Below are 12747 nucleotides of genomic sequence, written 5' to 3'. Positions count from 1 at the left end.
TGCTGCTTCTCCTGAGTACAGGGATACCACATGTGTGAGACTTTTTGGGAGCCTAGCTGTGTACAGAACCCCGAAAGCCAATCACCATCTTCAGGTTTTCTAATGGCGTAAATTGCTTATTTTTCCTCCGCACTACCTGTCACAGTTTCAGAGGCCCTGAAATTTCAAGATAGCACAAAACTCCCCCAAATGACTCAAGTTTGCAAATTAGACACTCCAAGCGATTTGCTGAGAGGCATGGTGAGTCCATGGAATATTTTATATTTTGCCACAAGTTTTGGGAAAATTATTATTTTTTGTTTTTTTGTTTTTTTACACAAAGTTATCACTAAATTATATATTGCTCACACATGCCATGGGTATATGTGAAATGACACCCCAAAATACATTCTGCTGCTTCCCCCGAGTACAAGGATACCCCATGTGTGAGACTTTTTGGCAGTCTAGCCGCATACAGGACCCCGAAAACCAATCACCGTCTTCAGGCTTTCTAAGGGCGTAAATTGTTGATTTCACTCCTCACTACCTATCACAGTTTTGAAGGCCATGAAATGCCAAGATAGCACAAAACCCCCCAAAATTACCTCTTTTTGAATATTAAACACTCCAGGGTAGTTGCTAAGATGTATGGTGAGCATTTTGCAGCTCTCATTTATTTTGGAAAATGAAGAGAAAAAAGGGAAATGCATTTTTTTTCCTCTTTTTTCAATTTCCAAAACTTTGTGACAAAAAGTGAGATCTGCAAAACACTCAACATGCCTCTCTGCAAATAGCTTAGGGTGTCTTGGCATTTCGAAACTGTAAAAGGTAGTGAGGAGTGAAATCAACAATTTACGCCCTTGGAAAGCCTGAAGGTGGTGATTGGTTTTTCAGGGTCCTGTATGTATATGACATTTCAGGGCCTCCTAAACCGTGATAGGTAGTGAGAAAATGCAATGAAAAATTTACGCCCTTTGAAATTCTGAAGGCGGTGATTTGTTTTCGGGGTCCTGTATGTGGCTAAACTGCCAAAAGTCTCATACACGGGGTATCCCCATACTCAGGAGAAGCAACAATCTATTTTGGGGTATCATTTCACATATACCCATGACATGTGTGAGCAATATATCATTTAGTGATAACTTTGTGTAAAAAAAAAAAAAAAAAAATAATAATTTTCCCGGAACTTATGGCAAAATATAAAATATTCCATGGATTTACCATGCCTCTCAGCCAATAGTTTGGAGTGTCTACTTTGCAAAACGGGGTCATTTCGGGGGGTTGTGCTATCTTGAAATGTCAGTGCTTCGGAAACTGTGACAGGTAGTGCGGAAGTAAAATGCACAATTTACGCCATTAGAAAACCTGAAGGTGGTGATTGGTTTTGGGGGTCCCGTACACAGTTGGCTCCCAAAAAGTCTCACACATGTGGTATCCCTGTACTCAGGAGAAGCAGCAGAATGTATTTTGGGGTGTCATTCCACATATACCCATGTCATGTGTGAGAAATGTGAACAAGCAAAAAGTTGGGGGAGCAAACCCTGAACATGTATTTCTAAAGCTGGTGCAGCTATGAACCAAGTGATATGTATATTAAAAAAGAATAGCGCACACATGCAAAAGAAATGACTATCAAATAAGAAGACAATCCATAAATAAAAATGGGGATTTGGTCCCACCATATGGCCATTTCGTGCTCAAGCCCTCCACTACGTCAAAGTACCCCATTATCAGTGGGTCCTACACTATCCATAAAAAAAGGATGAATCCAGCCTCTCTAACCCTTGGAGACAACACTCCTTGCTGGGAGAGATGTGCTACTGCATTACAAGAGACTCCTCCTATATCTACTTGATAGTGGACTCTGATAGAGTACAGGTGTGTGTGGGAGGGGGGGGGGGGTGCTCAACCTCAGAAGTCTGGTCAGACCGAATACATAATAAACAAGCAAAAAGTTGGGGGAGCAAACCCTGAATATGTATTTCTAAAGCTGGTGCAGCTATGAACCAAGTAATATGTATATTAAAAAAGAATAGCGCACACATGCAAAAGAAATGACTATCAAATATGAAGACAATCCATAAATAAAAATGGGGATTTGGTCCCACCATATGGCCATATCGTGCTCAAGCCCTCCACTACGTCAAAGTACCCCATTATCAGTCTGTCCTACACTATCCATAAAAAAAGGATGAATCCAGCCTCTCTAACCCTTGGAGACAACACTCCTTGCTGGGAGAGATGTGCTACTGCACTACAAGAGACTCCTCCTATATCTACTTGATAGTGGACTCGGATAGAGTACAGGTGTGTGTGGGGGGTGGGGTGGGGTGCTCAACCTCAGAAGTCTGGTCAGACCGAATACATAATAAACAAGCAAAAAGTTGGGGGAGCAAGCCCTGAACATGTATTTCTAAAGCTGGTGCAGCTATGAACCAAGTGATATGTATATTAAAAAAGAATAGCGCACACATGCAAAAGAAATGACTATCAAATATGAAGACAATCCATAAATAAAAATGGGGATTTGGTCCCACCATATGGCCATATCATGCTCAAGCCCACCACTAGTCTCTTGTAGTGCAGTAGCACATCTCTCCCAGCAAGGAGTGTTGTATCCAAGGGTTAGAGAGGCTGGATTCATCCTTTTTTTATGGATAGTGTAAGACCCACTGATAATGGGGTACTTTGACGTAGTGGTGGGTTTGAGCACGATATGGCCATATGGTGGAACCAAATCCCCATTTTTATTTATGGATTGTCTTCATATTTGATAGTCATTTCTTTTGCATGTGTGCGCTATTCTTTTTTAATATACATGTGTGAGAAATTTATCTTTAGTGACAACTTTGTGTAAAAAAAAAAAATAATCATATTCCCGGAACTTATGGCAAAATATAAAATATTCCATGGACTCACCATGCCTCTCAGCAAATAGCTTGGAGTGTCTACTTTGCAAAATGGGGTCATTTGGGGGTTTTGTGCTATCTTGAAATTTCAGGGCCTCTGAAACTGTGACAGGTAGTGCGGAAGTAAAATGCACAATTTACACCATTAGAAAACCTGAAGGTGGTGATTGGTTTGGCGGTCCCGTACACAGCTAGGCTCCCAAAAGGTCTCACACATGTGGTATCCCTGTACTCAGGAGAAGCAGCAGAATATATTTTGGGGTGTAATTACACATATACCTATGGCATGTGTGAACAATATATAATTTCATTGACAACTTTTTAAAAAAAAAAATAACGGAATTTTTGTAAAATCTTACCGTAAAATTCCTTTCTCTGAGTCCTCTGACAGTCGCCGCCAACTCATTCAGTCTTCACCAATGGGTATTGACCTCTTATCCAAGCAAGCTAGGCATAAGACTTGTTAAAAACAAAGTAATTTACATAGACACACCTATGGGGGCTGTCCCACTGGTCCAATACCCCCCTGCTATCAGCCATCCCAACTCAGTTTGGTAGCAAGCAGTTAAAGTCCAAAGAACCCCAAATAGAGGGGCGGGGGCGGCGACTGTCAGAGCAATCAGAGAAAGGAATTTTACGGTAAGATTTTACAAAAATTGCGTTTTCTCTTACGTCCTCTGACAGACGCCGCCCACTCATACAGTCTTTACCAATGGGATGTCCCAAAGCAGTGTAGACATGAGGGGCGGGAAACGTAACCGTCATAAAGGCAACGCAGCACCCACGTCAGAGAAAAGAACCTTACGTGAACAGAAAGGTATCCTCTGGACAACAGAAAAAGCCCAACTGGAGCAACAACCCAGGAAAGCAATAACAAGGGGGAAACAACCCCAACAGCCAGGGACCCGCAAAACTAAGGCACTGCCGCACACAGAACTTTGCGGCCAAAGGAGGCATCTGCCGATGCCAGAACATCAGGTTTTTAGAACTTTGAAAAGGTGTGCACTGACGACCAAGTCGCAGCCTTGCACACCTGGGCCACCGAAGCCTGATGCCGGAAGGCCCAGGACGCACTCACCGCTCTGGTAGAGTGCGCCTTGACAGGGAAGAGCGGTACCTGTTCCTTAATCGAATAAGCCTGTACAATCGGCTGTCTGATCCATTTTGAAATGGACGCCACAGACGCAGCCATACCCTTCCGAGGTCCCTCAGGAAGGACAAAGAGAGAAGCCGACTTCCGAAAGGATTCAGTGGACGACAGGTAAACCCTGATCGCCCTGACAACATCCAAGGAATGTAAAGCAAACTCCTTAGGATGTTTAGGATTCGCACAAAGCGAAGGCAAAACAATGTCCTTATTAAGGTGGAAATCAGAAACCACCTTCGGAAGAAAAGACTAGTTTGGTCGCAAGACCACCTTATCCCTATGAACCTCCAGGTAAGGGGAGCGGCAGGACAAGGCCGCCAACTCCGACACTCTGCGTGCAGAAGCGATCGCCATCACAAAAGTAACCTTTTTCGACTGCAGAGGCAGAGAAATTTTCCTGATGTTTTCAAAGGGAGGACGTTGCAAAACGGACAGAACTAAGTTCAAGTCCCAAGGAGGTAGAGGCACCCTCCGAGGAGGGGCCAAGTGACGCACACCTTGAATAAAGGTGCGAATCAACGAGATAGATGCCAATGGGCCCTGGAAAAGGACGGCCAGTGCAGACAACTGGCCCTAAATCGTGGTGAAAGCCAGGCGCTGGTCCACACCAGTTTGTAGGAAGGCTAACACCCTCGCCACCGAGTAGGAATGAGGAGGGAAACCTCTGGATTCACACCAGGCAAAGTAAGCCTTCCAGGTACGGTAATAGATCTTACCGGACAAGGCTTTCTTAGAGCCTTGAGCAAAGTAGGAATGACCTCAGATGAGAGACCCCTGTCTCTCAGGACCTGGCTTTCAACAGCCATGCCGTTAAAGCTAGCGACTGTATAGCAGGATGGAAGATCGGCCCCTGAGACAGTAGATCGTCTCGTGATGGCAGCCGCCATGGAGGCTCGACGGCCAGTTGAATGATGTCCGCGTACCAAGACCGGCGCGGCCAGTCCGGTGCCACCAGAATCACCAACTTCGGTTTCAAGACCAACCTGCGGAGGAACCTGGACAGCAACTGAATCGGGGAAAAGGCATATATCAGACGATATCGGTGCCAAGGCACCACCAGCGCATCCGAGGCGTCTGCCAGAGGATCGCGCGTTCTTGCAATGAACCTTCCCACCTTGTTGTTTAACCGGGACGCAAACAGATCCACATCCGGGGATCCCCATCTCGCACACAGCATTTGAAACACCTCCGGGTGCAAGGACCATTCCCCCTGGTCCAGAGTCTGGCGGCTCAAATAATCGGCCTGCCAATTCTCCACACCCGGAATGTGAACTGCCGAAATCGCTGGGACGTGAGTCTTGGCCCAAGACAGAATACTGGTCACTTCCTGGGCCGCCCCGGCACTCCTGGTGCCCCTTTGGTGATTGATGTAAGCCACCGCAGTGGCATTGTCCGTCTGCACCCATACAGGGCGGCGCTGAAGACGCTCTGACCAATGGAGCAGGCACAGCCTGATCGCTCTCAATTCCAAGATGTTGATCGGTAGAGAAGATTCCTCCACCGACCAAGTGCCCTGGGCAGACAGGTTGCCCAGGACGCCACCCCAGCCCGACAGGCTGGCATCCGTGGTAATTACCGTCCACAGCACGGACAGAATCATTTTCCCTCCGCTACAGTCTGGGACTGGAGCCACCACAGTAGATCCACTCTGGTTTGGCGACTCAGAGACACCCTCAGGTCCAAGGACTGAGGAAGCCTGTCCCATCTGGCCAGTATCTCCGCCTGGAGAGACCGCGTATGAAACTGTGCAAACGGTATCGCCTCGAAGGCTGACACCATCAACCCCGGGGACTGCATACAGGTCCTGATTGACAAGGATTCGTTGTCCCTGAGGGACCTGACCTCGTTCTGCAGGGTCCGGAGCTTGTCCTCCGGCAGAAACACCTTCGCTTGGGCAGAGTCCAAGACCATTCCCAAATATGGGAGCCAAACCGAAGGAGACAAAGTCGACTTCTGAACGTTGATGGTCCATCCGAACTCCTGCAGCGTCTGAACCGTAGTGGACAGATCGCGCAGCAGGCTCTGACTGGCACTCGATCTTAACAGGAGATCGTCCAGATAACCCAAGACCGAAATGCCCTGTGCCCGTAACAGGCCCAGAACAGGAGCCAGCACTTTGGTAAACACCCTTGGAGCCGAAGCGAGACCGAAAGGCAACGCCACGAACTGATAGTGTTCCTCCGCGATAGCGAATCGGAGGTACCTCTGATGACCCTCGAAAATGGGGATGTGTAAATACGCATCCTTCAGGTCGATAGGAAGTCTCCTGGACTCAGGGAGGCCACCACCGAGCGGAGCGATTCCATGCGGAACATTTGAACGCGCACGAAGCGGTTGAGAGCTTTTAAGTCCAGAATCGGACGCACCTTGCCCTCCTTTCTGGGCATAGTGAACAGATTTAAGTAAAACCCCCGAAATCTGTCCTGATGCGGCACCGGGATGATTACCCCCTGGGCGAGTAGATCCTGCACCCCCCGAATAAGATTTTGCAACCAAACTGGGGTCAAATGAAAATTTGAGGGAAAGAATCTGTCCCCTGGTTGCGAAAGGAATTAGATCTTGTAACCTGATCGAATGATTTCCTGAACCCACCTGTCCGGAATACGGAGGAGCCAAGGTTGGAGGAAAACCGGGCACCCCTGAAACGGGTGAGGGCTCCCCTTCAGGCTTTCTCTGGTCACCCTGGCCCTTGAAAGGTTTCCCCTTGTCCTGCGCTTCGAAGGCACGAAAGGACACCTGATATGGTTTAAAGGAGGGGCCCCGCTTACCGCGGAAAAACGTACCCCTAGGATTCTGGGGAAACAGAGTGCTCTTGACCCCAGTGACACCTATAACCAATTCATCCAGGGATTCTCCAAAAAGACGAGACCCAGCATAAGGGATGTCAGACACCGCCTTCCTGGAAGTCTGGTCAGCCGACCAGCTTTTCAAACAAATCAAGCGGCCATTAAGTACTGCAACACTAGATAAGCACGCAGCTAATGGGGCCTCATTCAAGGCCGCATTGCACAAATACATGACCCCTTGATAAATCTGGTCCACCATCTCCAAGCTAGTAGGGGGGCAGAATCAGCCACGAGGGTGCGTCTGAGCACCTTGGTCCAATCCGCCACGGCTTGAGCCACCATGACAGAGGCGAAAATAGGTTTCAGCATGGAACCCCCCACCATCTAGGAATGTCGGGCAAGAGATTCCAGCCTCCTATCCGTAGGATCCCTAAACACCAGAGAATCCTCAGTGGGTACCAGAGTGGCCCTGTTCAATTTGGCCACAGTGTGATCCCCTTTGGGAGCCACAGACCAGCGCGAATCCGTAGGAGACGCAAAGGGGTAGAGGAGTTGAAACTTCTTTGGCACCATAAAAGTGCACTTCAAGTTGCGCCATTGCTCATTCACAGTTTCGTTGAACTCAGCGGGGCAAGGGAATACCTGCGCCGCCTTACGGGATCTGTGGGTACCAAAAGAGGACCGTTTTCCCGGAGGAATGGGCTCATCCTCTAAATGTAGTGTTTCCTTAACGGCAATGATCAGCGCATCCATAGCTGTGCGGTCCTCGGCCGTCCCAGGGGGGGAATCATCCACCCCCGCAACCTCCGCCTCCCCCTCAGACTGAGAAGAGCGAGACCCTTCAAGGGGCACACTATCTACGGCAACTATGTCTCCACTTTGGACGCTAAAGTCGCAAGTGCGGCAGTCAGATCAGGCAGAGCAGAAGATTCAGAGGAACCTGAATCCTCCACCAAAGCTGGGGGAAATTTGCTGTCCTGGGACTCCATAATAAAAAATGTTTTTTTTTTTCAAGGTACTGGCCCTTTAAGCGCACTGCGATCCCCCGCCGTACACTGCTATGAAGGATTCTGCAAGCAGACCCCCAAACAGGAATAAGCTGACAGCCAGAGGTATTCCCACAAAAAAACAGCAAAGACAGACCCCACAAGTGTTACCACATGCTTGCCGATCTCCTCTGTACAGAAAAAGGAAGTGATGTCGCAGGAGGCTGAACTAGGACTTCAGACTAAGGAAACATGGTTGCCCATAGAAAGTAATGGGAGGCTCTGGGAAAATGGCCGCCGTCATGTGCTCAGGAGAACACATTGCCAAACACAAGATGGCGCCTTAAGGCGCCAAAATACATTACACACATCGCTGCAGAAGCGCCCACAGTGAAGCCAGCATGCTGCCCACTCCTAAAATGGCGGACCGGCGTTTTTTAACCCCGCAGCAGTCGCCGCACGTGTCTGCACCTCCACACACACCATAAGTGTCACATAGGAGAGGGACCCCCACAAACAAACCCACACAGCGAACTAGCTGAGTTAGAGCCCCCGCAGGGACCGGGAGAAAGGGAGCCCCAAAAATGCACAGACATTAGGGGATACCACAGACACACAAGACTGCCAGCCCCAGACAGAGGCCCCACACAGAATGTACTTACCGTACCCGATGGCGTGGGTGCCTCACATCGACGGGAAACCTCCCACCCCAGATGGTGGGGGTGCCGTCAGCCAAAAACGCAGGACGCTAGAAACGCACGGAACCGTGGGTGAGACGTCCAGGCGAAGTGGCCACCTCGCACTACTACCTGTCAACTGCAACAGCCTGTATAACTGTTGCCCCCCTCAACTACCTTTAAGGAGAAGCAGTTGGGGGGAGGTAAACATTTGCAGCTCAGCTACAATCTGGACCTGATAAAAAGTTATCTACAGCCCTGCTGCTCACACTTTAGTGTTTTCCCACATCAATATGAACTAAACAAAACACCTTTGTGTCTCAAAGATATTACCCCTACTTGACTAATGTGATTGCTCCAATAATAAATTTAAAAAAATAAGTAAATAACACTAACTTAACTTAATAAAAATGCTCAAAACACCCAATTTCACTATTGCATTCATCAAATATTGATATGTGCATTCATCGACATTGATGACAAAAAGTGACAAAAATAATACAAATCATATAAACATGTCCATCACATAAGTCCTTTCAATTGTGACTTCTCCATAGTAAAAAAAAAAAAAACAATTCTTCTTTATTGCTTCACATACATCAACAGCACAAGTAAAATAGATAGAAAAGTAGTGCACTCTACAAAAACTATGCATACATTTGCATAAAGCAAAAACCATACATACATATGTATAAGTGAACAGCAATAACAATGTAACAACAAAGTGCAAGTGATAAATTACACACAAACTACCAAAGTGATAAAAGTAAATCAATATTGTAACAAGTAAAGTCTCTCAAATGTATCAATAAAGTAAGTTCTTCAAATCCTGAAGTGATGTGGCAAACACCGCACATATGTGCTATAGTTGTGTCTTCAAAATTGAAATAATGGATGAACACCTTGTGACATTTCTATAAATATAAGGTGGCCCCTTGCCACAGGTGACAAAATGATCTCACTGAAGGCGATGGTGTGGCTTGACCAGTAACACCCAATAATAGCAATTACTTCTTACCAGATCTTAACGTAGGGAGGGCTTTCAACAGTTAAAGCGGAGTTCCGGCCTCAAATACCTTTTTTAACTAAAAATACCCCTATAATACTAATCCATCGCCCTTTACAGAACTGCTATTCTTATACTTGCAAGGTGTACAGTATTGGATTTTGGTCAAAATCTTACTTTTAAAAATGCTGTCTGAGCGCGGCCATCTTAGACGTGGGCATCTGAAGCCGCAGTGTAATCTGCTGTGTCCTTCTTCCTGATTCCAGGGAGTGTTCTGGGAGTTCTTCCTGATTCTAGCCTCCTGGGAGTGATGACAAACAGCTCCCAGGATGCAATGCAAAGGCGGAAGTGATGTCGGTGGCCGTGGCCACAGAGGGGGGAGAAGGAGGAAGTACAATCAAAAATGCCCTGAAAATAAGGTGAGGGACCCCTGAAAAAAATTGAAAATGCCCAATTGTTGATCAGCATAGCAAGCACTCCAGGAATCACTAAAGTTGCAAAATAGGCCGGAAATCCACTTTAAGCTGATATGCAGATTCGCAGTGGCAGAAGATATACACAATGGGCTCCCAATATATGAATCCTGTGGACCTATCCGCTTCTCAGTGGTGTGGATCTCGCTTGGGCCAATAGTTGTGTAATCACAAGTGGCTTGCTTTCCTGTTTGCAACCATTTGCTGCCACAATTTTCTTTTTTTGGTCAGCCCACCCTTCTTTCCATATTATTTACAGCACAAGTGAAACCCACCACTACTCATTATGTACTCTCACCTAATTAGTGTAAGCAATACGTCAATTGTTCCTTCCCCTTAAAGGGGTCTATTCCCAGGGCTTATGATGTAATTGCGTCTGCCAGGAAGTGCAACTGGATTGCTGGAAATAGATGATGCTGAGGTTGAATGTTCGTAGGACTGACTTGTGCTGTTGATGCATGGGAAGGATTAAAGAAGGTATGTTTTTATCAATTTGGAGAAGGCACAATTGAAGGGACTTATGTTATGGACATGTTTATATTATTTGTATCATTTTTGTCACTTTAAGGATAATACAGTCAGGTCCATAAATATTGAGACATCAACACAATTCTAATATTTTTGGCTCTATACAGCACCACAATGCATTTGAAATGAAACAACCAATATGTGCTTTAACTGCAGACTTTCAGCTTTAATTTGAGGGTATTTACATCCATATCAGGTGAAAGGTGTAGGAATTACAACAGTTTGTACTGTATATGTGCCTCCCACCTTTTAAGGGACCAAAAGTAATGGGACAATTGGCTGCTCAGCTGTTCCATGGCCAGGTGTGTGCTATTCCCTCATTATCCCATTTACAAGGAGCAGATAAAAGGTCCAGAGTTAATTTCAAGTGTGCTATTTGCATTTGGAATCTGTTTCTGTCAACTCTCAATATGAGATCCAAAGAGCTGTCACTATCAGTGAAGCAAGCCATCATTAGGCTGAAAAAACAAAACAAACAAAAACATTAGGTGTTGCCAAATCAACTGTTTGGAACATACTTAAAAAGAAAGAATGCACCGGTAAGCTCAGCAACACCAAAAGACCCGGTAGACCACAGAAAACAACTGTGGTGGATGACCGAAGAATTCTTTCCCTGGTGAAGAAAACACCCTTCACAACAGTTGGCCAGATCAAGAACACTCTCCAGGAGGTAGGTGTATGTGTATTAAAGTCAACAATCAAGAGAAGACTTCACCAGAGTGAATACAGAGGTTTCACCACAAGATGTAAACCATTGGTGAGCCTCAAAAACAGGAAGGCCAGATTAGAGTTTGCCAAACAACATCTAAAAAAGCCTTCACAGTTCTGGAACAACATCCTATGGACAGATGAGACTAAGATCAACTTTTACCAGAGTGATGGGAAGAGAAGAGCATGGAGAAGGAAAGGAACTGCTCATGATCCAAAGCATACCACCTTATCAGTGAAGCATGGTAGTGGTAGTGTCATGTCGTGGGCATGTATGGCTGCCAATGGAACTGATTCTCTTGTATTTATTGATGATGTGACTGCTGACAAAAGTAGCAGGATGAATTCTGAAGTGTTTCGGGCAATATTATCTGCTCATATTCTGCCAAATACTTCAGAACTCATTGGACGGCACTTCACAGTGCAGATGGACAATGACCCGAAGCATACTGCAAAAGCAACCAAAGAGTTTTTTAAGGGAAAGAAGTGGAATGTTATGCAACGGCCAAGTCAATCACCTGACCTGAATCCGATTGAGCATGCATTTCACTTGCTGAAGACAAAACTGAAGTGAAAATGCCCCAATAACAAGCAGGAACTGAAAACAGTTGCAGTAGAGGCCTGGCAGAGCATCACCAGGGATGAAACCCAGCGTCTGGTGATGTCTATGTGTTCCAGACTTCAGGCTGTAATTGACTGCAAAGGATTTGCAACCAAGTATTAAAAAGTGAAAGTTTTATTTATGATTGTTAATCTGTCCCATTACTTTTGGTCCCTTAAAAAGTGGGAGGCACATATACAAACTGTTGTAATTCATATACCGTTCACCTGATTTGGATGTTAATACCCTCAAATTAAAGCTGAAAGTCTGCAGTTAAAGCACATCTTGTTTGTTTCATTTCAAATCCATTGTGGTGGTGTATAGAGCCAAAAATATTAGAATTGTGTTGATGTCTCAATATTTATGGACCTGACTGTAAGTGTTTTTGTCATTCACCAATGTAAATAGGTGCACATATCATTATTTGATCAATGCAATGGTGAAATTGGTTGTTTTGAGCATTTTTGTTGATTTATATTAGTGTTTTTTATGTAATATTTAATATATTATTGGAGCATTCACAATAATTAGGTAGGGGGAATATCTTTAAAGCTTCTTTCACATGGTCCGCCTCCGTAGGCGGATCCGTGCTGCTCAGCGGGGGATCGATACACAGGCAGGTGACAGCTCCCTCTCCGCTTTGTGTGCGGAGAGGGAGGTGTCAGAGCCCTATGCATCTCTATGGGGGAATCGGATGAGAGCGGCCTGCCTGTCCGCTCTCATCCAATCCCATCCAATCCGATCCCCTGGATGGATGGAAAATAGGGTTTCCATCCGTCCGGATTTCACGGACAGGATCGGATGCGGATGGCAGCGGTTGTCAGTGGACATGTCTCCGCTGACATCCGCTGCCCCATATGGATGCATGGGGGATCCGATCAGATCTGCCTAAAAAACTGACAGGCAGATCTGATCGGATCGCTCGTGTGAAAGGACCCTTAGACACA

Source organism: Pelophylax lessonae, assembly GCF_965119305.1.
Source record: "Pelophylax lessonae genome assembly, chromosome: 8".
In the NCBI taxonomy this organism is placed as follows: Eukaryota; Metazoa; Chordata; class Amphibia; order Anura; family Ranidae; genus Pelophylax; species Pelophylax lessonae.
The sequence above is the reverse complement of the archived record's forward strand: the minus strand, read 5'-3'. Positions refer to the sequence as shown.